The following is a 27,827-nucleotide window of genomic DNA, read 5'->3' as shown; positions in this document are numbered from 1 at the left end:
AGACGAGTTGCAAGGGGAAAGGGGGAGGGGAGGGAGAGAAAGAAGGAAAAGTTCGCGCTGAAGTCTGAGGAGCGCCTGCGTTTGTTTTCCTGCCTGGGACGGTGATCTGTCTGCCCACCAGGTTCCTGGAGCGCGGCCTGCGGCTCCCATTGGTCTGCACGCGGCTGTTGCTACGCGGATGGACCAATGGCGCACGAGGCCCGTGCTGGCTCCGCCCTCCCCCGACTTTTCCCTCTCCGGCCTTTTTTTATTTTCCCCTAGAGGAGGGCCCGGCGCTGAGTTGGGGGCGAGCCCGGGCGGGGCTACCGCCTCTTTGCACCGCGCCCCGAGAGGTTGGTTCACCTGTCCGACTCATTCCTCTTCTCCGAGCTCCCTCGCCCTCCTGCGTTTGCACCGCGCCTTTGCAACGGCGCTGGGTGCGCGGGCTGTTTATTGCATTTATTTATTTATTTATTTATTTATTTATTTATTCCCCCCCCCCGCCCCCCCGCCCCGAGCCAGTGCGTGTTTTATGTTTTAATAACTTTATCAACTCGGCGAACTTGCGCGAGGGCACGGGCAGCTTCTCTCGCCCTCCCTCCTCCTCCCCTTCCCCCGCCCCCACCAATCTCTAACTGGCCTCTGGGTTCCTTCCAATGCCCCCCACCCCACCCCATCCCACCCCGAAGGTCCTCCCCACCCCAACCCGCACCCCATACAAACACTGGTTCAGAAGCACTTTGGCATTGCGGAACGCAGTTTCCTTGCCACAAAGCAGGTCCTCGGTTTAGAAATTTTTCAGGAGGGAAATTGCCTGGATAATAGGGAAAGAGAATTGAGGTGTAGACAGCACTGGGTCCTTCGGATACGGGTTAATAATAACATCAGTAGTAAAATAATAATAGCTGTCATTTGCCATACTTGGACACTATCAGACACTGTGCTTTTGCTGCTAAGCAGTTGCCATGATTTACAACTTGCTGTAGATGGGTAAACTGCGGCGCTTAGCAGCGGAGCCCTTGGTTCCCAGAGGCCAGACAAAAGCAGGACTTGAGGCCGAGAATGTCCTCGGCTCTAGCTGGTGCCCAGCCCTAAGCCAGCCCCTGATGCATGGGGGATCCTGGGCCCCAGGTCTCGGCATGCCCCACCCCTGCCAGGTAGAGCAAGCCTGTGAAGGCATTGCTCTGACACGTGATTGTGCTTGCATCGACCCACCTGCATGCTGGGAGTCACTAGTTCCCAGGGTTAGGAAGAACCTTCCAGTTCAGCATAGGTGACAGAATGTGTTTGTCTTACCAAGTTTCCTTTCTCTTTGTTTTCAAGGGGCTTCCTTCCAGTTCTCTTTCTTACGGCTTCACCACTGGTGTGGTCAACACGGCAAGCAAAATTAACCCCACTAAAGGTGAGGACAGAGTGCAGAGAGGCTGTGTGCCTGGCCAAGGTCACACAGTAACACCTTGGCAGACCCCAGGCTGCGGGGAGACTTCCCCTCCTCTCCTGGCCCCCTCGCTAGGAGGTTCTCCACTGGACAAGGGCACCATGGCGTATGAATTAGGAATTTAAAACAACAGCAAAACTTATGGATTGAGAATGCAGGAGAAAAAACATTGGTGAGAAATGAACTCAGTCCTATGTTTTTGTGTGTGTGTGCAAACTGCCTGGAAAGTGGGCCCTCAGCCGGGAGCGGGATTGACTGTGGAGGAGCGTCTGCTGGCAAGGCCGATTTCTACCTGGCAGAAGACTGCCTACCACCCTAGCCCTTGTTCTGAGCCTGGCACCTCGGGGAAGCGTGTCTGTACGCAGTCTGCTGTTGCCTAAGAGGCTGAGCCGAAAGGCCCCAACTAGCCTTCCCTCTTCCCTTCGCCAGCCATGCCCCCCTCTACCCCTAACACAGCAGAAGCCAACAAGGGGTGTTTCTCATCTGGTGGCTTAAAGGAGGTGTGTTTGAACTTTACCCGCTGTTACCCAGCCCCCGAGAGCTGGTCCAGCACCACCCAGCCCCAGAGACTCCCTGGGTCCCAGAAAGATAGGACTGTCTCCTTCCTTAAATACCCCTGGCTTAAGAAGCCTCGCCAAAACCCTGCTCATAATCTTTCGCCGTGAAGTTTATCTTCGAAAACTTTTCTGTAAAACCTACGGAAAAATAAAAATCAGGGCTGGGGCTGAGCAGAGTGTTGTGTTTGTAGAGGCTGATACGGCCCTGGTGGCCCACTGTAACTCTTTCCGCAGCCCAGGATTTGAGAGAATGTTTGCGGAGCGGCTTGCTTCCTTCCTGAATGCTACCCTGAACCCCTCTGGCTGCACCCTCTGCCTCCTCCCAGCCTCTCAGGGCAGTGAGGCACCTACCCACGTGGTGCTATTTCTTGCCTGCTTTCAGTGCTCTTTGTAGCCGAGAGCCACACGGATGTCTTTTCTCCTTCCCCCAGCATTTCCTTGGAGGGTGCTCTGCCCCTGCGGTGGGCACTGGGGACTCCCACCCCCATGTTTGCAGTCAAGTGAGAAAAACAGTGTTACCCAAACCCCAAGTTACACTGTTATCATGTTACAAGGAAGCCATACATACATGACATCACCACAGAGTTTAAAAGAACTTAGTCATTTAGAGTAATCAAGGCAGCCTTCACAGAGGAGGTGATGTTTGAGCTGAGGTTTCATGGATGGACATAGCGTGGAGGCTAGGGTGAGGGTGGGTAGAAAGACACATGTCCTCTGTGGTGTCTGATATCCCTATATCATTTAGGGATATAGGGATATATCCAGCACAGACACATGTCCTCTGTGGTGTCTGATATCCCTATATCATTTAGGGATATAGGGATATATCCAGCACAGACACATGTCCTCTGTGGTGTCTGATATCCCTATATCATTTAGCAGGGCCTCTTACAGTCCAGTCCACTCTCCGTGGGTGGGAAATTACTTTTTTATGAGACTGGTAAAAATAAGTTTCTCTCAGAGTATGGGTCTTTCTCCTAAATCAAGAAATTGAGACTACACGTTGAGGCCTGGTCTTGCTAGGTGGGTGTACAGGTCACCAAAGTGATAAAATCAACACATTGTTCACCGCTTCCCTAACCAGGGACCAGGAGGAGCACTGGAGTCCTACCGGTCTCTGCCTTAGCCCTGTGTAGTTAGTATTATTAAGAAATATTAAACTTTCAGTGCCCCGGAACTGAAGGCATCACCTTCAGATGCCTCCATGATTTATGAAATGCTGAGTGGAAGCCTGGTGTTTCCTAAGTGCGACCCCCTGGGGACCCTTACAACCACACTAGGAGATAGAACTGTTCAACCTCTCTTTGCAGATGAGTTTAAAAAGGCCTAGAAAACCCTTGGGTCCTGACTCCCAGTGTGTGACATGGATGCAGAAGAGGAGAAAGTCCCCTTTGAGAACTCAGAGAGTGAGGGTTTTATGTTGTAGGCTTACAAAAGGTCAGATGTGGACAGCATTTGAGAGCAGCTTTCTTTCTTTCTTTCTTTTCAATTCTTATCCAGTGTTTGATCTTCAGATAAGATACTCCTATGTATTTTGCAAGTTCACTTTAAGATGACCTGCGCTGATACCTGTTTTCACTAACTGGAAGAGATCTGAAGAGGACTTTTGCTCTTAGGAGGACAGGTAATTGCTTCTTCAATCTATAGAGTTTCTACTTAAAAATGTTTTCGGAGGTATGCTCTACTTTCTGGGGGAAAGCTGTGTAACACCACTGATGTGCCCAGCCTGGACTTCAGTTTCTCCTCTAATAAGGGATTCACGGCCTTTTGGATAAAGCCAGGTTAACTTTGATTCAGAAAGTGCCTCTGCCTCAAGACCTCTGATTGGCCCAAGCAGAAAGCCTGACCTTCTTAGCAAAGATCCTCAGTGAAGGTTTGAATCGAGTTGGTGAGTAGAAAGAATCAGGTGTACTACCAGCAAGCGCCTTACTTGGAGATGATAAAGGCAGAACCCAGAGTGCCTTCATAATCTAAGTGTCTAAGAGCCTTGGAGGGGCTACATTCCCATCATCCTGTAAGACCTCTCTTACCTTCTAGGAATTGGAATTATGATGTTAAAGAATTGAGTCAATCATACTTCTCGGTGATCTCCCTGTGGAAACCCTTCTAGACCTAACGCCACGACGAGGCTCTGGGGTCACCTTTCCAGGCTCTGTGCCTGGGCTGGTGGTGCAAGGTCATGGGGCTTCCGTTTTCAGACGCCTGGAGCCAGCTTCCCATGTCCACGGGCTTGGCCTCTTGTTTGTTACCTCTCCAGCTGGGTGCTTCCCTGATGAATAGGAAGTAGCTGGAGCCTCTCCTAAGCCTCAGTGACAGCGGCCTCCTCAAATAGACCCTTTCTTAGTTCATCCATCCATCTTTCCATCTGTTCAGCAAACATTTGCTGAGCCCCTACTGTGGGCTGCACCGCAAGGACGTTAACAGTGCAGTCCTATGCCTGCTTTCAGGACGTTTACCGTCTAGTAGACAGAGGAAGACACTGCGTAAAGGACCGGGAGTGAAATGTCAGATTCCCGGGGCTGTTGTGCAAGATCCGATTTCCCTTCAGGAACTTCCCTCTGGCTCCTGCGAGTGGAACAGGGGACGAAGGAGAGGCGTGGCCGCCCATCAGCTGCTACCTCCACTGGCACCCATCCGCCTTCTTTGTGAATTTCCTGCAAGCAGCGCGCTGCCCTGAAGCTCCTCTCTTGTTTTGCTCTTTCCTGGTGGCTGACCTGCCTTCAGTCCTCCAGAGCAGAAGCTCCATGAAGCCGGGAGCTTTCTCTAGTTTGCTCGCTGCTGAGCCTCTGGCACCAACAGAATCCCTGGAACCAAGAGACGCCCCGTCCTAGTTGTTGAGCCAGTGAGTGACTTTTGTCTGAAACCTGAGTGAGGCAGGATGCTAGAGCAGAGAGAGAGAGGGTGAGTGGGGGCTCCATGGCTCCTTGTCACTCAAAGAGGCTCCAGTCTGCTCCCCAGGAATCCTTTAAGGATTTGGAAAGAGGACTCTTCTTTGTTTGCATTATTTAATTACTGGTTAACAGTTAACATGGATTCCCCTGGTGGCTCAGACGGCAAAGAATCTGCCTGCAGTGTGGGAGACCAGGGTTCAATCCCCTAGTCGGAAAGATGCCCTGGAGAAGGGAATGGCTACCCACTCCAGTATTCTTGTCTGGGAAATCCCACGGACAGAGGAGCCTGGTGGTCCACAGTCCATGAGTCAGACACGACTGAGCGACTAACACTTTTAACAGTTAAATCCAAGTTCAGAGATAAGTTCTTGAATTTGCAGCGCAAGAACTTTTGTTTTTCCTTTACTCCCCTGCCTCTGTCTTCCCGGAAGTGGGTGCCTAGCCTGAAACCCGCATACTTAGTAGTTGGCCATGGAAAGCACATGGGAATAATCTCTCCCCTTGATCAAGGAGGGGGAAATGGAAAACTTGATCCCCAGGTGGCTTCATAGGAACGGAAAAAAAAAAAAAAATGGAGATGCTGGCAGGGTCCAGTGCTTATAATATTTTCCTTTTTTAAAACAATCATTATGTTTGGGCTAGCAGCATGCTTGGTAATCACTTCTGAGCATGATTCTCTACATCAGCACAGCATTCTATCCGTTTTGAGGAAGCAGTTGAGGTCAAGAGTGGGTAAGGGCCTCCTTGTTGAGGCCCAGCTAGCTCAGACCCCCAGCATGGACCAACGTCCAGAGAGTCCCTGTTGCCCTTGGCAACATCTCCTCTGAAGACTGCAGTTCTGATGTAGTGAATTGCGGAGGGGAAGACCCGCACTCTGGAGGGGTTTGACCCACAGACAGAAAAGCAGCGTCTCCTGGTGCTGTCAGGGCTGGAGGGGAGGCTGAGCAGAGTCCCAGCGTCCGCCCCTTCTCTGCAGCGTGGTCCTGGCAATTAGGGACATCGTCGCTCAGCCCCACGTCTCAGACAAGACGGGGGCGGTGGGGCGTCACCGGAGGAGACGGAAGATGGATAGCCCTGGATGTTCCTCTGTCCTATTGACGCAGACACACCCGTCTCTCTGTCTCACTGCTGGCATCACCTTCAATTTGGTCAGATGGACATCATGGGGGAAATTTCGTCTGGACTAGGAATCTTAAAACACTAACAAAAAGAGCTGGCTCTTGGGAGAAATGAGGATGGGGCCATTAGAAGTTGGGAGCTGGGGCCATTAGGAAGCAGCCCGGCTATGTTGATGCACAGGGGGATTTCTGCTCGATAATGGGAAATGTGAACACAGGTTAGTGCTGTGATTACAGCCTCCTGGAGTGGGGCCCCAAGAGGCCCAGAATAGATTAAGACTCACTCAAGCAAAGGTTGGGGGAAGGGAGGAAAGTCACCTCTTCAGGTCCTGGCCCATGTGGTCAGAGGCGTTCTCCTCCACCTCGCAGATGGCAAGGGTCCTTTCAGGGGCCACACCAGGGAGTGGCATGTGCGTATCGTCTCCTGAGACCTGAAAGGCCTGGACCCTCAAGGCGGGGTGGGTAGCAAATTAAGTGCATGCCCAAAACAGAACTCTTGAGAAGGTTTAGGAAAGGCTTTGCTACAAACTGTTTCTGGGGGGCAGTTTGGCAACATCCATCAAGAACCTCAGAAAACAGACTCAAAAATACACAAATTTATTCTGGAAAAACACTCAGATATCCACACTACAGCTCAGAGGTAAGAAAGAGCGTCAGCATGTTATTTGTACTGGGAAGAATAGGAAATCATCTAAATGACCAACAACAGAGGAAATAGCTAAATCAATTATAGTGCCTTCCTCCAATGGCACTTAGCAAACCTTTAGCTATGAAATCATGTTAATGACATGGGAGAATGACTGTGGCCTGTTAGGTTAAAAAGTGCAGATTACTCTAAGAAAGCAGGCAGAATGTGATCACAATTCAGTAGAAGAAAAAGGTCTGAAAATGGGCCAAACTGTCAGCAGTGGTTATCTCCGTGTAGTAGGATTCTGGGTGATGTTTTATATTCTTTTCGTAGTGTTCAAAGTTTTCAAAAGTATCTACACATTGTGTGTGCTACATCACTCAGTCGTGTCCAGCTCTCTGCGACCCTATGAACCATTGCCCGACATGCTCCTCCATCCGTGGGATTTTCCAGGCGAGGATGCTGGAGTGGGTTACAATGCCCTCCTCATCTACACATTAATATGTATGAATACGTGTAACTAACATGCTGACCGCTCTCCCTCCCTCATCTTTCTTACTCTGCTTTATTCTTCTCCACGCTGACATTTGCCAACATCTTATGCACGAAGTTGTTTCTCTCCAACATGTCACTGGTGCTCCATCCTCTTGAATATAAGCTTCCCAAGGGCAGAGCTTCGCCTTGTTCAGAAATCGAAACCCCCTTCCCTCCCTGGCACACAGTCTTAGAATTCCATAAATATCCACTGAAAAAATTGATATGCTCTTTTGATAATCATAAAAAAATGAAATGTTATTAAAATATACAGAAGGAAAGTTTTCATTGCAGAGGGTATGCTCCCCCCGCCCCCATTTTCATGACTGTGATAAAATCAAGCCAGGGTACAGGATGCATTAAGCTTCTGCTCTGTCGTGGCGGATGGTCAGTAGCAGCCACTGGTTGAGTCCCAGAGGGGAGAGAAGTGAGAGACACACATCAGTAGGCAGGTGGCTGCAGGGACCTGGAGTAGACGGTTTGAACCATGGGACTCCGCCCTCAGGACTGACATTCCCTGAGAAGGCCAGTGTGCACAGGCTCTGTGAATGTGATCATTCTGTGTATAGTGTCCACTTTTTCTCCCAGATAACTGTTATTTCAGTCGCGGGTGCATTGTGCATTTCACCTGAACACAGAGGTTTAGAAGGCGCATGGCATACTGGAAAGGTCTGAGTGTACATATTGGTTTAGGGTCCTGACCCCACACTTGTTATGACCTCACTCAAAATACTTAAACCTTCCTAATCTGTAGTTCTCTTGCCTGCAAAATAATCCTACTCTACAAAGTTATTCTGTGTATATGATTTGAGATCACATAGTGCTAAGCATATATGGCTTCCCTCAAAGTCACACCATCCACCAATGCAAACAGTCTGGTTTTCTAAGAATGAGCTCAGTTATAATGGCATACAACAAATGTCAGTTTCCACACTCATGAAAATTAGGGCCTAATGTCCTCTCACTTGAGTTGTGAATTTCTCTCTCCCATCGTGGTCTGCAGGCCACTGACATCCCAGCCACCTGTGTGCGTGTGAGTGCGTGCTCAGTCATGTCTGACTCTTTGCAATCCCTTAGACTGTAGCCCTCCAGGCTCCCCTGTCCATGGAATTTCCCAGGCAAGAATAGTGAAGTGGGTTGCCATTTTCATTTCCAGAGGATCTTCCTGACCCAGGGGTCAAGAACCCGGGTCTCTTGAAGGGTTTGTTAAACTAGGGCAGGGGTTAACAATACAGATTCCCCGTCCCCATTGGACTTCTGTGTCACAAACGTCTAGGTATGAATCTTTGAGAGTCTCCGGTCTTAAAGGATCGCCAGGTGATTCTCACGCACTTTCCGATGTGAGACCCTGTGCAACTGTGTTTCTAAGAACACGCAGAAGAGCCTGTAGCCTTTTCAAAGTCAAGGCACAAAGTTTGTATTCTTTCTCCTTGTCCAGGGTTTTCCTTGTCATAAGGGCGACATCTCAGAGCGTGGCTCGGCGAAAGAATACAGACATTTGCCATGTAGAGTATACACTCCCTCCAAGTGCTGTTCAGTGACATAGCCCTGACATGCCAAGCCTGTGTCTGCAGGGCTGTGGTTAACCACACAACAGTCCTGAATGCCCGGTTCTTGATGAGGATTCCTAGGGTCTTTTTTAATTTGCACAGATGACCTAATGGAAATCTGACTCAGAGACAGAAAAGATCTGTGCCCGTTTTCACACCTCCCCACAAATTAATACCCCCCTCGCTTCTCCTTATTTCTCCCTTCCAGTCCTTGAAAGCTTAAGTTTTACATATTCATAATCATTACATCGATATGTTTCCAAGATACAGTTCTTTTCATTTCATGATCAATATCTTCCCCACTCTCCCTTTTCTGCCATTCCTCCCACACCGTAGAATTTCTTTCTCTGTAGTAATTAATTCTGAACCTTTCTGTGAGGCTTCGCCGCTCTCAAAGCTTTTTCGTGCCCATTTTCTTATGAGCGGAACCAGCTTCATTTATTCAGATGATAGCTTTGTTCTTGGTTACGATAAAGCATCTCAGGGGAGAGCCATCCAGCAAAATGTTTAGGAGCTCGGGCTCTATAACTGGAGAGACCCAAATTCAGTTCCTGCCTCTTAACAGTGGTGAATTCAGACAAGTAATGTAGCCTCACGTGGCGTATTTCTCTCATCTGTTACAGAGTAGCTATGAGGATAAAATAAGCTAATCACTTATAAAGTGCTCAGCACAGGGTTGATCTGAGCTCCATTAATGTCAGTTATTATATTGTTACTATCATTGTCATTAAATATATTAGATAAAGGCTTTTAATGATAGTAGGAAGTAAGAGAAAGCCAACCCACTCTGGCCTGAACTCACCCCCCCAATCTAACTCAAAGCAACCCACAATTTTCAACCCGGAATAGGAAAGGAAGAACCACATTTTGTGCCATGCCCTTCACTGGGTATCTGCCTCATGGAGACATTCTGCCTCCCTGTTACGTGACATGTTCATCTGGGACAGAAAGATACTTTTTGAGCTCTCACCCTCCCCACCCCACCCCACCCCACCCGTCAATAAAGAGCAGATATTGGGCATTGCTGGTTAAACTGAAATCCAGACTTTTCAGAGTTTAGAAATGTTTGGGAGGTACTTTTTGTAATTCTCAGCTGGGATCTTTTCAGGCTGGGGTGGAGATGAGGGGGTTCTTTCTGCCAGACTTCTCATGGGAAAGCATGTTCGTGCAGGTCTCGGCAAACTTGCTTGGTTCCAAGAGTTCAGGCTCAGGTAAGCTTTGGACAGGCACCTGAGGCTCTGAGAGGCTTAACTGAAATGAGCCCAAACTTAAATGTTTTCTGAGGTGTGCCCATCACTCATTTTCTTGGCCAGGGTTTGGGGCAGCCTTATTGTCGACATGCTTCTGTTGGCACCCGGGAGACCCAGGTGTCCACCGTGGAGCTTGGTATACTTTGACCTCACCACACCTCCAAAAGCTGCCGTCCACGGGTACGTGGCAGAGCTCACAGCATGATCGCAGAAAGCTGGGAGCTGTTTCTCCCTTGGTACAGCTTGTCTCGTAGTTCCAGAAAAGCTGGGCCTCACCTTCCCCGGAGCAAAGTCCTCCAGGCTGGGACCGAATTCTCTCTCAAATGTAACGAGTCTCAGGAACAAGGGAACACCTAATCCGAGCATCCTGCCAAGCTCCCGTGTCAACTGGGAGTGAAGCAGAGCCCGTCCTGTGAAAGACACACAGTACCCCAGATCAGACGGAGCGCCCGAGGCCACCCGAGAAAGCAGTGGTTACTCTACGAAGACGTGCTGCCCTTTCTGGTTTGGAGAAGTGTCTCCCCACCCGAGTTCAGAATCATCTGAAAATGTCCCCTCAGCTACTCCCCCCACCCCAGACTGTAAATCCCTCAGGGTCTTGGGCATTTTTTCATTCCTGGGGAGAATCACATGCCAACAATGTTATTAAAAACTGCATGCTCTGAAAGTTTGAATGGAACACCATCTGAGAGTCCACGTAATTTTGAGAACGTTCTTCAGGCCGACAGGAAACGAATTGAAAAGACACAAGTCAGATAACAGTGTGCTGACATTCCAACCCTGCATTCACGCGGCCCTGTGGAATGTTCTGGACCAGTCACACTCCAGCCTGTCAGATAGAAGAGTCAGAGCCAGGGGCCCAATAGCAAAAATTCACTATGGGTCGTCGTATTACAGGGTCTGAAGGTGTCAGCATAAGGCAAGCAGGGATGGGTAACAGCTGGGGTCTCCTGCCACCCCTGGAGCTGCAGGGACAAAGGCAGGACGAGGTCGCATCCGGACTCAAAAGCCAGGCTGCACGACGGCAAGCTGGGTGGTGGAGGCTCCCTGGGTGGGGCGGGAACGGTGAAGGAGGAACAAGCCTTGCTTGAGACGTCGAGCACAGCACAGAGCGGGCAAGAATCCCTCTGGCAGGTCTTCACCTCCCAGCCGCCAGACTCCAGCCAATGCCTCCCACGACTGGGGCAACCAGAAGCCAGTTCCCAGGGGACAACGTCCCTAGGGAGTGAGTCTCATAGCAAGCAGTGCCCACATTGACTGAGGCCATTCTATGTCATTTTTGTACTTGTTACATAAGAGCAAACTGAAAAATCAGAAAGCCACGATTATCTGAGTGCAAACACCTGCATCATCACATCCAGTATTGTCTCAGCCCTGTACTCCCAGTTTTGCCTGTTATTCCAAATGCTTTATTTTCATACCCCCAGTATCTGCGTGGAGGACAGTCTCCGTACAAATTTCTGGTTCAAGAAAGGAAAGGCCCTCCTTTCGCTAAAAGGAAGGCTGGTGAGCATGGCGAGCAGGACTCCCTTCACTGAAGCAGTGTCAGGATCCCGCAAGCGACCGGCTTTGAACATGCCGTGTGAGTGTCAGGCTGAGGCAAACGCTCGTCATCGGTGCCCCGAGCTGCATGTGCCAGTAAAACCATCCAACAGCTTTTCTCCAGGGTGATGTTGACACATGTCAAATGCATTAACATTCCTATTGGAATGACTCATTCAGAGGGAACAGTCATCTCAGAAAGATGACAGAGGGGAGGGGGACGGGCATTTTGCAATCGTTCAAGATATGAAGACCAACTTGTCTTTTGGGGCTTTTAAAGAAGGCAGTCACGGCCACGGTAGCGTTGTTGGATAGTATCATCATCATTGTGAGGTTGTCTGTTGCCTTCGCTTCACTGACAGCAATCTGGAGGAGATCACCAAGCTGGGGGGACATGGGTGGGTGCCCCCCGGCCCGACCTCTCTCTGCTTCAGTGTATCAGCTGCGGGTGGTACCCAAGCCTGCAGCATCTGCCGTGGCTTCAGCCTCCTTTCCCTTATGCTTCTCCAGACCTCAGCTCACTCTCCTCAGGCGGACGGTGTAGCAACACACAAGGCTGGCCTGTGGGGTCACATTCACAGTGCTGTCCCCCGCCTCCATTCAGAGTCTCCTCTCCACAGTGGGAGCACGTTGTTTCCATTGTGGCTGTTGCCCACTTTCGCTTTGTTCTGTGGAAGTTTTGACTCTGGTTTTTGCTATAAAAAAAATGAAACAAGATCAGTTGTAACTGCATGACCCTACTTATGGCCAAAGGCCCAGGGCTGCACAGGACAGCCTGGCCTTGCCTGTCCTCAACCTCTGTCTGCAGGGAGGGGAGTTCCTCCCTCCAGGGGACCTCACACACGGCTCAGTCCCAGTGTTTTGAATCCTACCCTCAGTCATTGAGGAAGGCAGCAGAGAGCAGGTGGCTGCAGACCAACTCCCCCCTCCTGCGACTCCTGTTCCTCCCTCCCACCCCTCTCCTTCCTTCTTTCCTCCTTTGCTTCCTCCCACCCTCCCTCCCTCCCTTCCATCCTTTTTCCTGGCTTCTTTCCTTTATTCCTTTTTTAAAAATTCCTTTGAACCCAGTGTTGGTTATTTATCTGCCCTGCTTATTTAACTTCTATGCAGAGTACATCATGAGAAACGCTGGGCTGGAAGAAACACAAGCTGGAATCAAGATTGCCGGGAGAAATATCAATCACCTCAGATATGCAGATGACACCACCCTTATGGCAGAAAGTGAAGAGGAACTAAAAAGCCTCTTGAGGAAAGTGAAAGTGGAGAGTGAAAAAGTTGGCTTAAAGCTCAACATTCAGAAAACGAAGATCATGGCATCCGGTCCCATCACTTCATGGGAAATAGATGGGGAAACAGTGGAAACAGTGTCAGACTTTATTTGGGGGGGCTCCAAAATCACTGCAGATGGTGACGGCAGCCATGAAATTAAAAGACGCTTACTCCTTAAAAGAAAAGTTATGACCAACCTAGATAGCATATTCAAAAGCAGAGACATTGCTTTGCCAACAAAGGTCCGTCTAGTCAAGGCTATGGTTTTTCCTGTGGTCATATATGGATGTGAGAGTTGGACTGTGAAGAAGGCTGAGCACTGAAGAATTGATGCTTTTGAACTGTGGTGTTGGAGAAGACTCTTGAGAGTCCCTTGGACTGCAAGGAGATCCAACCAGTCCATTCTGAAAGAGATCAGCCCTGGGATTTCTTTGGAAGGACTGATGCTAAAGCTGAAACTCCAGTACTTTGGCCACCTCATGCGAAGAGTTGACTCATTGGAAAAGACTCTGATGCCGGGAGGGATTGGGGGCAGGTGGAGAAAGGGACGACAGAGGATAAGATGGCTGGATGGCATCACGGACTCGATGGACGTGAGTTTGAGTGAACTCCAGGAGATGGCGATGGACAGAGAGGCCTGGTGTTCATGGGGTCGCAAAGAGTTGGACACAACTGAGTGACTGAACTGAACTGAACTGAACTATAAAACTGTAACCTATCTGTTACCTAAGGCCGCCAGTACTGATCTTCTCACAGACGTGAAGGCCCGTGTTTCTGGAGCTTCTCCTCCAGAGGCAGTTGCACCTCTTTCCCCTTCTTCTTGTCCCTCAGCTGCCTGAGCGTGGTTTAGGGGGACCTTCTGAGCCAGCTGCATGGCGTTTACTCACTTTCCTGTAAACTGAAGCGTCTGCCTCCAATGCAGGAGACCTGGGTTCGATCCCTGGGTTGGGAAGATCCTCTAGAGAAGGAAATGGTAACCCACTCCAGTATTCTTGCCTGGAGAATCCCATGGATGGAGAAGCCTGGTAGGCTACAGTCCACGGGGTCGCAAAGAGTCAGACACGACTGAGCTACTTCACTTTCACTTTCCCTGTCAAGATACCCGAGGCCTCTCTGGTTTTTCCGGGGATATGCCTCCTGTCCTTGCATCTCTCAGATGCTCCCTCTAACTCTCAGAAGTGTCCCCATCTTCTGATAACTCCCAGTTAACTCTCTTCCTAAGAGATCTTTAAACTTGGTTCAGACCCTCAGGTCGTGACTTGTGCCTGCCAATCTCAGGCCCTCCCTTAGATTTACAGAAGTGTCTGAGTATCTGGGCTGCAATGCCTCGTGCTTCTCTGTGGCTCCCTAGATTGGTTCTCTCAGGCATCCACCGAAATGTAGAACTCGGCCTTCACTGTTGACTCAGCACCACTCTTGACTCAGGCTCTACCAACATGAATTCTGCGCGCATTTGGGTCTATTTTATTTACATTTGGTGCAAGAGCTGGGAGTGGACTTACTGTGGTTTGTGAGCACCGCCCCCCACCCCGCCCACAGTCTTACTGACTCCCTTCCTCCTGCCCCTCATCCTCCCTTATCTCCTCTCCTCTGCTCAGGAGCAATAAACACATTCCTCTCTCTGCCCCCTGCAGAGCCTTGCTGTTCAAATTGAGGCCCGTGAGGGCCTTGGCTTCTCTCCCTCCAGCTTGCCAAGGAAGTTTTCTAAAGAAATAGCTTGCTCTTCATGGAAAAAAATGTCTTCATGTAATTAAACCTACCTGCCCACCTACCTACATTTGATTTAATTGTCCTTCTCTCAATTCTCACTGGCACACAGACAAAAGTAAACTTCGACAGAAAAATATGGGAGGAAAGAAGAGACTAAAGCATTAAAGAATTGAAAATCATGGAACGGAGAGAGAGAAGGAGAAACAAAGGGGAAAGGAGGGAAGAAGGGGGAGAGGAAGCGACCCTAGATATCAGAGCTTGAGACTGACTGTAGCCTCCAGCCCGAACACTGGTTTTAAAGCTGTCCTGTGAATGGGTGTTCCCCGGGGCGGGGGGGTGTCAGCAGTTGAGACTTGTGAAGCCTCACCACCCTGCCAAAGACCTTGACCTGGTAAGTTCCACAAGGACCACACTTTGAAAACGCTTCTAGGAAATGCCTAAGCTTAAGGCAGATAGTAAGATTTTATAAACTAAACACAGCAGAACTGGGGAGGATTATGTTTATTTTTCTTTTCATCAATTTATTTGAACTGTGTAGAGATCATTCTGCCAGCCTTGATATGTTATTTTAGCCTAAGAATCTGAAGTCATCTCAAGTGGCACATATGGAACACAAGCATTAGATTATCCGGGTTCTTTTTCAAACCCGACCTTAACTTAAACAATATGCACATTAGCCTTAATATAGTAGCTTTGCGGACATAGACACTATCAGGCCATCCAACGCAGTGTTGGCCAAATTCCTGGGGCTTTGGGGGGACACTTTAGAAAAAGAACATGGCAGAGAAGTGGTCATGAAATCGTACGTGGAAAGTGTCTAGTACTTTGCTTAGAACAGAGTGTTGTTATAATGAAAGGGGACTGTGATTTATCTGTTGAGGACATAGAATGGCGAGCTCCCTGGCATATGACATCCTTGGTACTTAATCAGTGTCTCACCTCTGAGGAGAGTACCCACTTCAGGTTGGCACTAGTGGTAAAGAACCCACCTGCCAATGCAGGAGACTCAGGAGACCTGGGTTTGATCCCTGGGTCAGAAAGATACCCTGGAGTAGGGCATGGCTACTGACTCCAGTATTCTTGCCTGGAGAATCCCATGGCTGGAAGAGCCTGGCGGGCTACAGCCCAGAGGGTAGCAAAGAGCAGGACATGACTGCAGCAACGTAGCATGCGTGCACACCGCCCCGTGTTCTACACGTGCACCCGTGCAAAGGGGAGCCCTGTGCCCATCGCCAGAGGACTATGTTCTCTCTCCCGGAAAATGCAAAGACCCACATAGCATTGTGAGTTTTTCCATTTGCTTTCTTCTCCAGACCTTCATCAAGGCCGCTGCAGGTCCATCAGCTTCGTTCCCCAGGAACTCAAGAGCCTCGTAAGAACTTCACGAGGGCCATTCATCCAGGGAGTCCTCAGCCTCAGTTCTCACAGGTATGAAAGAGATCACTGACTTTTACCTTTCCAAGTTCATAAAGGCAGCTCTTGTTCTTTATGTCAAGTGTCTTATTAAAAGCCAGCCGATGACTATGTGTGAGGTCACATCTGGATGGACAGTTGCGTAAAGGACTCACACAAAGGTCAGTTCTCTTTGTATCCACTCCTGATCTTCTGGTATTGAAAACAAGTATGGGCACAGTCTCCTTCACAGGATATTACTAATTCAAAGGCCACTGGGCTCAAGATTTCACCCTCCATGCAGATATTCACTTTCACAATCCCTAAGCAGTAGCTTATTCTGAGGCCCGTAATTCATGGCATATACGTTAGTCATCGCAGGGGGACATAAAGATGCTTTTGGTGTGAACCTAGCTGTGTGTGTTTCAAGCACTATCTGATTCGTGGGAGTTACTTAAAATAGATGAGAGCAGAGTAAGGTGCCCTTCAGAGAGACTGTCACACCGTTTTGCTTTGTACTTGGTAGATAAATGTGATTCAACCTGGTTGAGCATTTTCGAGGTCAGAGTGAGCAGGCTTGAATAGCACACATCTTCACAGCCTGGACCTTCTGCCGGGCCAGGAATATGGGAAACGCACCGCAGCTTCCACTGTGCCGTTTAACTCGTCCTGGGATCCTTCACTCGGTGTTGGTGGTAGTCTGCCGTGACATATCTGCAATTAAAGGGTGATGTCAGTTGACACAATGCCACAGAGACCAGTTCAACATTGTTCCTCAGAAAATAAGCGCAGGATCCAATCCCGAAAACATTGGTAGTGGTCCAGGGGCTGAGTCATTTGGCTCTGTCGGAGCGTCTGAGCTAGCTGCAACATGTCAGGAAGCCCAGGTTCCCTGCACACCGTGGAAGCAGGAAAATGTACTTTGCAAATAACACACTGCTCTAGGGAGCTGCTCTTCCCTCGCAACTCAGGTCTTACCTTCCTCATGCATAGTAACCCCTTTTCTTGCAGCTCACCACTGTGCTGGGCAGGAAGAGCAAAGGCCACACAATCTGCATTGTTGCTATACACTTTGGGGTGCTTGGAGATTTTTGTTTTCTCTTTTGCTTCTTGCAAAAGAGCTGGGAATTGGAAGATCAACCCAACTTAACTTAGGGGCACCTCCCATTTTGATGGGAATATTTGGAATCTATTATAGACCTGTAAAAAAAAAAAAACAAAACAAAAGTCTACCTAAATGACTCCGTACTCATGTTTGCATGATCGAAACATCCCACAAAAAATAATGACACCTAGTTTAGAGGAGGGGCACAGGCTGCCCCTCTAAAACGGAGAATGCGGGTATGTCTACACTGACTTTCTCTTCTTGCAGTAACACACTGTCACCAGCTTGGCTTGAAACAACACGAATTAGTTATCTTACTCTTCTGGACTTCAGAAGTTTGACCTGGGTCTCCCTAGGCTAAAATCAGCATAGTTGTGTTCCTTTGGCAGCTCTAGGAGAGAATTAGAAAACTAATTTCCTTGCCTTTTCTAGCTTCTAGAGGTCATTGCGCCCTTTGGCTTGTGGCCCTTCCTCCATCTTCAGAGCCAGCAACAGTGGGCGGAGTCCTCCTCACCTCACAACCCCCTGATTCCGCCTCCCTCTTCCACCTTGAAGGACCTTTGTGTTTACACTGAGCCCATCCGGGTCGTCCGAGATCACCTATTTAGGGTTGGCTGATCAGCAACCTTAATTTCGTCTGCAACCATCATTCCCATTTCCCGTCCCAAGTAATAGAGACACATACTCACAGCGTTAGGACTTGACCGTTTTTTTGTGGGGGAAGGGGGGTCATTATTCTGACTCTCACAATTTCTCATTTTGGCTGTCAACGGTACCAAGTAAATTCCAAATGCAAATGAGTCCTTTCCCATCTGTGCTTCTGCAAAAGAAATACAACTGAAATTGATTTCATACAACAATTACATAAGTGAACGTGGAATTACAAATTTATAGTAGAAGGAGGAAGGTGGTTTTTTTAAAAAAAATGCATTTTGGTTAAGAGCCAAAGATTCTTAACTAAAAATTTGCAGAAAGTAGTGCTATAAACAGATGACTATTAAACTTAAATAGTCATCAAGTTAAGTTAAATTCAATTTAACTTAAATATTTATTAGGAGTGAAAGCAAACATAAGCGTTGAAAACTAAAATCCTTATTTCTCAGCTGTCTCCTCATTTGCCCACAATGTATTTCTGGCTGTTCAGAGGTAATTTCCTAGATTTTATTAACCTGGAACAGAAGGGTTTTACAGCTAAATCCATTCCAGAGAGTAACTCGTTTGTAACCCTGTGTTGCAGCTCTCTAGAGCCAAAGGGGTTAAGGAAAATGAGCATGAACTTGGAAACCTTGTTGCCTGGGAGCTTAAGCCAGTTGAAGCAATGTAGGGGACTTGATCCATTAGCAATATGTAGGTTTCCCTTGATAAAATAATTGCAAATAATGAGAAAGGGGTGGCAGAGAATGAGATGGTTCGATGGCATCACTGACATGAGTTTGAGCAAAGTTCAGGAGATAGGGAAGGACAGGGAAGCCTGGCGTGCTGCAGTCGGTGGGGTCACAAAGTGTCTGAGAGCTGAGTGTCTGAGCGACAGTAACAACGATATATTAAGTATTCAAATATATTCATAGGCACGTGTTTCCTGCTGAGCACAGTTTCAGGCACCCAGGCTATGGTTGTGAAAAAGGCAGGCAGACTGTCTCCCCTCCTGAGGTATACTCTCCTAGAGGAAGAGCTTGATAAAAATGTAGATATTTAAAGTTATTGTCAAGAATATATAACAGGACACACACGCACATCAACACACATCTATCAGAAGACAGACAGCACAAATTGAATAATTAAGGAGAATTCTGTAAAGGACTGTTTATGTAGGTGTGGGCAGTTTCAAGGTGAACCGGAGACCCCCAGCAGGGACGGAATGGGGCATCAATACTCTGACCCACACCCCTCCTGCCCACGACTGCCTGTGAGCACGTCCAGTGGCCAGATCCAGCCTGTAGCCTGAGGTCCCTAGAGCCCACTGTTGCCCGTAAAGATCAGCCTTCGTTAGCACAGAAGAAGGGGAGGGGTAGATGGGACCCGGAGGGGCGAACTCAAACCTTCTAGCACCTCCCGGTGCAATGGGATCGATTTTCGTTTTCAAGGAAGATCTCTCTTAAGGGGGACATTTGAACTGTGACCACAAAAGGAAAAGAAACCACTGACGCCCAGACCAGGAGCAGGAGGTTCTCGGCAGGAGCCCCCAGTCGCCAGTGCAGAAGGACCTGCGGGGGGATTCGCCTGGTGTGCTGGGAAAGGAGAGGTCAGCGTGGGAGCGACAGAGTCTGGTGGGACACAGGTGATGGGAAGTGGCATGGGGAGCAGCTGGCACAGGAAAAGGAATAACCCAGGACCAAATGGCAAAGGGGTGGTGTTGACAGTTCATCTTCCCAAATCAAAGTTTGCTATTGTTTTCGAAATACTTTTATAGAAGAAAACGCTTTAGCCCTTTTGAAATACACGATCCAGTGGTTTATGGCATGTTTGCGTGTTGTGCGGTCATTCTGAACTATTCCCATCACCCGAAAAGCAATCACTTCCCTCCCAATTTTCCCCACCCCCCCATCCGCTGGCAGCCACTGCACCACCTCCTGTCTCCATGGATTTGCCCATTCTGTGCACTTGCTGCTATAAATAGGCTCATACACTATATGGCCAATTGCGTTTGACTTTGTTCACTTAGCATTACGCCTTCGGGATTTGTCGATGTTGGAGCACGTGTGTTCTGTCCCTTGTCTGACTGAATGATGCTCTAGCGTCTGTATATACCATGTTTAATCTGTCAGTTCTTTATTTGATGGACATTTGGATTGTTTCTACCTGTTGGGTGGCGTGAGTCGTGCTGCTCTGGACATTTTTCTGCAAGCTTTTCTGTGGACGTATGCCTCTGTCTGTTTTCACTATATACCTAGGAGTGAAATTCTGAGTCATATGGTAATTCTGTGTTTCAGCTTTTAAGGAACTGCCAAAATGTTTTTCGCAGTGTTTACACCGTGTTATATTCCCATCAGCAATGAATGAGGCTTCCAATATCTCCATACCTACACCAACACTTGTATTTCTCATTTTTAAATTATGGCCATCCTGGTAGGTGTGAAGTGATATCATCAGATTATGATTTTGATTTACATATTCCTAATGAATAGCAACGATGAGCATCTTCTCACGTGTTTGTCGGCCGTTGGTTTATTTTCCTTAGATAAACGTCTGCTTAGGCTTTTTGCATATATTCTAACTGGGTGATTTGTCATTTTATTGCTTTGTGAGATTTCTTCATAGACTCTGAATTCTAGACTTTTGTCAGATGTGTGATTTTCAAACACTTACTGTGATTCTCTGGGATGTTGTCTTCGTTGGTGCAGGCTGCTGTAATAAAGCATTGCTCACTGGGTGGTTTACAAACAACAGAGATTTGTATTGGGTAGCTCTGGCTGGAAGCTGTGAGATCAGGGTTCTGGCCTGTTAGGTTCTGGTGAGAACAGGCTTCAAGGTCACAGACTGCCACCTTCTCATTGCGTCCCCCATGCCCTCTCAGGCCCGCAGAGGGCACAAATCCCATTTGTGAGGGCTCCGCCCTACTGGCTGCATCTAACCCTGACTACTCACAGGCCCCACCTCCAAGCGCCTCAGTATTTCGCGGGTGGAGTGTCAACGTATGAATTTAAGGACACACACCTTCAGTCCCTAACGCTTACAGTTTTCATTTTCTTGATCGTGCTTCAAAGGCGCATCATTTGAAGCACAGAGTTTAAATTTTGCTGAAATGCAGGTCATCATCTAGCCTTTTTCCTTTCTTTCGTTGCTCGTGCTCTTCTGTCACATTTAAGAGACCACAGCCTAATCCAAGTCATAGGGATTTATCCCTTTTTTTCTCTTATAGTTTTAGCTCTTACATTTAGGTTTTGATCCACTTTGAGTTAATTTGCTGAATATGGTATAAACTGAGGGCTTCCCAGGTGGCTCAGTGGTAAAGAATCCATCTGTCAACGCAGGTGACAAGGATTCGATTCCTGGCTCGGGAAGATCCCCTGGAAGAGGAAATGGCCACCCACTCTAGTATTCTTGCCTGGCAAATCCCATGGACAGAGGATCCTGGTGAGCTGCAGTCCATGGGGCCTCAGAGCTGGACACAACTGAGCGACTGAGCATACACAGATGGTATAATGTAGGGGACCTGACTTAATTCTTCTGCCCTTGGATATCCAGTTGCCACAGCAATGTTAGTGGAGAAGACTGTTCTTTCACATCGAATGGTCTTGGTAACCTTGTTGAAAATCAATTGACCATAGATGTATAGGTTTATTTTTGTAGTCTCAGTTCTGTTCCATCGATCTATATGTCTTGATGCCAGTATCACACAGTTTAATTTTCATTGTTTTTCCATAAGGTTTGATATCAGGAGTATGTTTTCTAACTTTGTTTTTCAAGAATTTGACTATTCATGTACTTTGCATTTCGTTATGAACTTTAGCATCAGCTTGTCCATTTCTATCAAAAATAAAAAAAGATGGTTATAATTCTGATAGACTTGTACTGTTTCATTGGGGAGCTATTACCATTTTAACAACATTAAGACTTTTTATCTATGGTCATGGATAACCATAGATATCATTTTTCATTTACTTAGGTTTTCCTTGATTTCTCTCAGCAAAGTTTCAGAGTTTTCAGGGTGCATATCTTACACTTTCTTGGTTAAGTCTGTTCCTAAGTATTCCAGTACATTGTTGGATAGAAGTGGTGAGAATAGAAATTTCTGTCTTGTTCCTAATCTTAGAAAGAAAGTGTCCACTCGTTCACCACTGAGTGAGTTTGTTAGCTGTAAGTTTTTCATATATTCTCCTTATATGATGTTGAGGAAGTTAATTTCTGTTCCTAGCTTGTTGTATGTTTTTATCATGGAAGATGATGGGTCTTGTCAGATTCTCTTTCTGCATTTATTAATATGGTCATGTGGCTTTCTCCCCTTTATTCTATTAATATGGTATATTACCTTGATTTATTCGGACCAAGCTTGCCTTCCTTGGATGACTACCACTTGGTATCGATGTATAATCCTTTAATTATGTTGCTAGGTTCAGTTTACTAGTATTTTGTTGAGAATTTTTGCCTCTATATTCGTAAGAGATACTACAGTTTTTGTTCTTTTTTCTAGTGATTTTATTTGGCATTAGAAAGTGTTCCCTGTTTTTCTTTCTGAAAACGTTTGAGAAAGATTGGTGTTGATTCTTTAAATATTTGGAAGACTTCACTAATAAAGCCATGTGGTCCTGGGTGTTCTTTGTTGGAAGTTTATTTTGTTTAATTACTGACTATGTCTTTCTTTTTCTGCTTGAGTCTTGGTAGTTTGTGAGTTTCCAGGAATTTGTTCATTTCATCTAGGTTATCTAATTTATTGGCATATGACTGTTCATAGTATTCTCTTACAAGCCCTTTTATTTCTGTAAAGTTGGTGGTGCTTTTGTTTCTGATTTTGAGTAATTTGAGACTTCTCCCTTTCTTGGTTAGTCTAACTAAAGGTATGTAAATTTTGTTGCTCTTTTCAAAGAAACAACTTTTGGTTTCATTGATCAGAGTTTGTTTTTGAAGAGAAGTTTTTCACTTCCTGATAACTGCTTCTGGTTTTGGGGCGTTCGTACTGGTTTCTGCAAGCATAGAGGTACTATTCTCTTCAGGGCGCAGTGTTTTTTAAAATGATGGCTGTTTTCATTTGATGAATGAAGTTACATAGGTATTGACTTAAACAGAAAATCCTCTCCCTTTTGTGAAAGAGGGTCAGCTACATTCTGACAGATGCAGCAGGCTTGGGATGGTAATAAGGGAAAATCATCCCTGAGGACACTGAAATCTGTTACAGTCACTGCAGGCCTTACCCTCTTTGCCAAAAGCAACTTCAACCAAACACAAATCTCCGACTGTAAACATTTCCTTTATCCGTCACCTTGTTCTCAAATGCCTTCTTACCATCTCTCCTCCACAGACAGAGGACGTGTGTTCACATCCTTTTTCCTTATAAGGCTCCTCGTCTCCTCTCACCCCATAGGCCCACAGAAGTCTCACTCAGAGGTGAAGCTAGAAAACAAATCCTGCCAGATAGCCATGAAGCCAGTCTCTTTTCTCCATCTGACTTCGCGTGGTCTGTCTCCTCTGCCTTCATGGTCTGCCCTCCCATCTGGGCAATTCCAGTCCGTGCTCCAGCATCTCTCAAAGAATACCCTGTGGCTTGCTCTCATCAGGAGAATCATGTGAGGGCCATCAAGTGGGTGGACCTTGATCCGCTAATTAGAGGAGAGAAAAGGCATGGTATTGTGCCCGAGGCAGGGCAGGCTTGCCTGAGGGGTGGTCTGGGCAAAAGGTGAGTGGCGGGAAAAGGTGGACGGAGTGCGGGTCATCGCGGGACAGCGCAGCATCTGGAACACCCTTCAGCTCCCTGCCAGAGTGGTCCCATGGACAGAAGCTTGTTTGTCTGTTTGACCTCTCGCTCTTTTCTCTCACATTTCTCTCTGGCGGAAAAGAAGCTGAAAGCACAGCGGAGGGACCTGAGGGCGTCCTCCCTGGAGACTCCACAGGGAGGCCCCGCGGCAGAAGCTGATGCTCGTCTCGAGCCTTGTGCTAGCAGAAGTGAGTGCTGCGACTCATGACTGGGAGTCTGTGCACGTGGGCATGCTTGCGTGAGACACAGACATGGACCCAGCGGCTCCTCCCCGCCCTGTGTTTGTGAGTGTTGCATGAGGGGATGGTTGAATGTTGATCTTTAATGTCAGATCTGCAGAGAATACCTGTGGATTCCAGAAATGCTCATTCTAGGCCTGGTTCGTGATGCATTCAAAGTGTCTCTTTGTTTTCAGGATGGTGAACATGGTGTTTCTTAGACAGAAGATAAGACAGGAGGTGGTCACCTGCTTTGGTCTCCGGCACGTCTTTGCATGGGGAGCTCACCCACTGCCCAGGCAGGAGTTATATTTAAAGAGTCCTATGTTCTCCAAAGTCCTAACAGGATTCCAGCACAGCAGCCACAAACAAGTCCAGGTCTCTCTCACGTTCTGTACTCCTCTCACAGTCAGCACCTCAAAGGAGAAAGCTGAGGGACCAGGAGGGTTCTTGAGTTTGTCCAAGTCTCCTGGGTAAATGTCACCTGGGTCTTGAATGCGACCCCAGTGAGAGAGAGAAGGAAACCCAGCAGAGCCTGACCCAGAGAAGAGGGGCGGGGCTTTCATGAAGGAGCCAGATTCACGGCTTCATTGATTCAAATTTATTTCCTTCTCTCTGCTTCCATTCATTGCACAAACCAATCAGGTGTACGCATTGGGGAATGTCTTTAAGTACACTTCAAAAAACTGCTGAGAGCTAAATATTTCGGCCCTCATTTTACGTCGGCTTCAGACAATAACTCGACAGTGACCGCATATTCAGCCAGAGCTAGAAATCTTAACAGCGCCTTCACATTTCAAAGATGACATTCATTATCCTACCCTAGTGTTTCCCAAATGTAAATGAGTTGCCAAATTCAATTATACATATATTATAACTTACTCAGTATTTTAAAAATTTATTCACTCTTTAGATAAATCTGTTTTAATAAATTTTGCAAGCTTAGCAGAGAAAAACCAACATGGCTTGTCCCAAATAGAAAGGAGAAATGAAAATAAAGCCCCACTATTGGTGTCTGGCTGGATAAGAGACCCTCTCCAAGGTCTTGAACCTGCAGCCTGATCACTCTGTTAAAAAGGGCAGCTGCTGCTGCTGCTGCTAAGTCGCTTCAGTTGTGTCCGACTCTGTGTGACCCCATAGACGGCAGCTCACCAGGCCCCCCGTCCCTGGGACTCTCCAGGCAAGAACACTGGAGCGGGTTGCCATTTCCTCCTCCAGTACATGAAAGTGAAAAGCGAAAGGGAAGTTGCTGAGTTGTGTCCGACTCTTCGAGACCCCATGGACTGCAGCCTACCAGGCTTCTCTGTCCACGGGATTTTCCAGGCAAGAGTATTAGAGTGGGGTGCCATCGCCTTCTCTGAAAAGGGCATCTAGCAAGTGTTAACCCAAAAGTGTTGGAAACATCCTGACCCCCTGGCTGAGACTCTCTCCTACGTGAATGAGAAAGGATGGAAGAGTATTGAAAAGGGCAGTGAGCACTCAAGAGGTGTCAGTGTTTTTCAGTGCCTTTCTCTGATGTACTATGTAAAAAACCAGCTCCTGTACCACCTTTGGGTAGCACTACTCTGTATGGTATTCCTTCCCTCATGAGTTCCTTTAAAAGTGGTCTTGGGAGAAACAGACAAGAAGCAGCAAATACAGGGACTTCCCTAGTGGTCCAGTGGCTAAGACTCTGCAGTCCAGGGCAGGGGACCCAGGTTTGATCCCTGACTAGGGAACTAGACCCCACATACTACAAATAAAAGTTCGCCTGCTTCAGAGAAGATCCCATGTGCTGCAACTATGACCCAGTGCAGCCAAATGAATGAATGAATAGTTTGAAAAGCAGCAAATACAGGGATGTGTGAAGAGTGTTATGTTATCATGGTCTCTGACCTTTTTTGACTATGCACGCTTATTATAAATTTCTTGATCATACTTTCTATACACATTTATATTTCATCCTTTAACATTAACCGGTGGGCACCAATATGCTAATATTTCATACACGTTGTCAGGCACACGAAGGTTAGAATTAAAAGATTAATGTGCTAATCCACTGCACAGTTGCCCAAAAGAAGGCTCTGCATTTCCCGGCTTTGGAGGCCCTGGTGCTAGGCGACAGTGCAGGAAGCACATCACAGACACAGAGATGGAACCCAGGTTCCGAAAAGGCTCCCTGGAGATAGATGGCAGGGGCTTAGGTGAGAAAGGGAACTCAGAGCAGAAAGAGCCAAGCCAGTGGGTGTGCCTGGAGCCCGCAGCGGTCTGCAGAGTGGGGAGCGGGAGGCAGTGTGGGAAGGAGGTTTCAGGGGAAGGGGCAGGCAGTCCACGGGGAGCCTCGCAAGCTCAGCCGGGTCAGGGCTCCATCCAGGGCCAGCGGGAGCCGCCGAAGGGTTCTAGCAGGGAGTAGTCCAAGCCACAGAAGGTTCTTCCTCCATTCACATGCCCACACACCCAGCCTAACCCCCACGGGAACACGGCAGAGACCTCCCAGCCTCCCTAGTGACCCACCGTGTGTCGCCCAAGACTCATTCATTCCCTCAGCACTCATTTACCCTGGGCCTGCTGGATGCCAGGCACAGTGTGGGGGGTGAGCGGTGACCAAGTCCCCAGGTGCCCAGGGAGCTTTCAGTCACATGGAAGAGATACTGAAGCACATAGATAAGCCATTCATCATCTCAACTTATGGGGAAAAATAAGGGGAAATAACTAGCGCATGATGGCAACTGGAACAGCAGTGCCTTAGATGAGCCTGTCAGGGAGGCCCCGGGTGTGGGAGGGGAGACCCAGAAGCCAAGATGCTTGCCCGGAGCATTCTGTGGACAGAGGAGCCTGGCAGGCTGCAGTGCATGGGGTTGCAGAGAGTCAGACGCGGCTGAGCAACTGACACCTTGAACAGCTCACTCTGGGTGCCCAGAGGTCTGGCGATCACTGCCGTTGGTCTCTCCAAGGAGTTGGCTTGGGCTGCGGACGTATCGATAAATAAAAAGTCAATATGTGAGTGACACTGTTGTTGGAACTCAGTGGTGATGAGGGGGAGAAGACTAGAATTTGGGGAATGACGCAGGGGCCAAGCTCACGATGTCCCAGGGAAAGCCTGGCTGCACAGACGAACAGGGAGACCAACCTCAAGGCAGGACGGGGGGATCTGTCCCATGTTGAGCCAACTACACGCAGCTTCTGGAAGGAGAGAAACCTCCCAGAGGACCCAGGCTGTCCTCGAATCCAAGCTCAAAGGGTGGCCTTGAAACATTTCTGTCTCCAAAAAGGTTACACATGCCTGATTCTGCCTTCCAAAAGAGCATCGAGCTATTAAAAACTCTAATGAAAACTGGAAATGTGGTATTGATCAGGGGTGTTTTCTTCCAGTCACCACCAGGCTCTGCAGTGACTCAGAAAGAGCCCAGTGCAGGCATGAGTCATCTTGCATATCACCACTGTCACCCTTGGGGGAGCCACGTCGGCAGGGCCGCTCCCCAAGAAGTTTGGGGGACCACCTGGGAAAGGGGCAGGGCGGACTCCAGTGGAGTGTCCAGGCCAGACCCCCCCTGGTGGGAACTGTGGAGAGGAGGGTCTCTGATCGTCCCCGTGAAGCTGAGCCTCAGCCAGCCCCAGCCCGTCTGTGTGTCTCCTCATTGCCTCCTTGTTTCTTCCATCCGTCCCCAGGATTGATATATAGCCCTGTGAGCTGTCTCAAGCAAAGGGAAAGAAAACGGGCATGCATTTAGCAAGAAAACAGCTCATCAGAGGCTCCTAGCAAAGGTTCGCCACCAGGAGTATTACTTCTGTTTTATTAACCAGAAAAAAAATGAAGCTTGGCCTTGTCAAGAGATTTATCCAAGAGTCTCACAGCTAACGAGTTGTAGGTCCAACTCCACTGCGGAGAAGGAGCTCATCGGTGCACATTTATGCAGCCCATGTGCCAGACGAGAGTCCGCATCCCCATGTGTGACCATGTGACCTCCACCCTGAGCCCCAGGAGGAGGCAATCCGGAGGTGAAGGACCCATAACCACCCTCCGGGGATGACCTCAACCCGTCGCCTGAGGTCATCTGGACCGAAGGGGCTGGGCTTTGAACTCAGACATTCTGGCTCTTCTCCCTGCCCCCGATTTGCTCAAAATTCTGTCCTTTGCACTGCGCAACTTTGAACACAGAATCCCTTAGAAGACAGTCATTCCAAAGCCTGCACCAAGCCCCGAAGCAGGACTCAGGAATGAGATAAAATCAGACAGACATTTTCTATAATGAATGTC

The 27,827-nt window shown here is 48.1% G+C and overlaps 1 long non-coding RNA gene across 1 annotated transcript; it reads left to right on the top strand.

The window, feature by feature from the left end:
• The first annotated feature begins 211 nt into the window (after positions 1-211).
• Positions 212-26,910, top strand: LOC138418375 (uncharacterized). Its single transcript, XR_011248527.1, has 6 exons — positions 212-332; positions 1,303-1,381; positions 3,475-3,598; positions 15,780-15,894; positions 23,455-23,560; positions 23,788-26,910. It is a non-coding gene; the product is annotated as an uncharacterized lncRNA (long non-coding RNA).
• The last annotated feature ends 917 nt before the right edge of the window (positions 26,911-27,827 follow it).

This window comes from Ovis canadensis, chromosome 14 (genome assembly GCF_042477335.2).
Source record: "Ovis canadensis isolate MfBH-ARS-UI-01 breed Bighorn chromosome 14, ARS-UI_OviCan_v2, whole genome shotgun sequence".
Classification (NCBI taxonomy): domain Eukaryota; kingdom Metazoa; phylum Chordata; class Mammalia; order Artiodactyla; family Bovidae; genus Ovis; species Ovis canadensis.
This window is presented reverse-complemented; position numbering and strand designations above follow the sequence as displayed.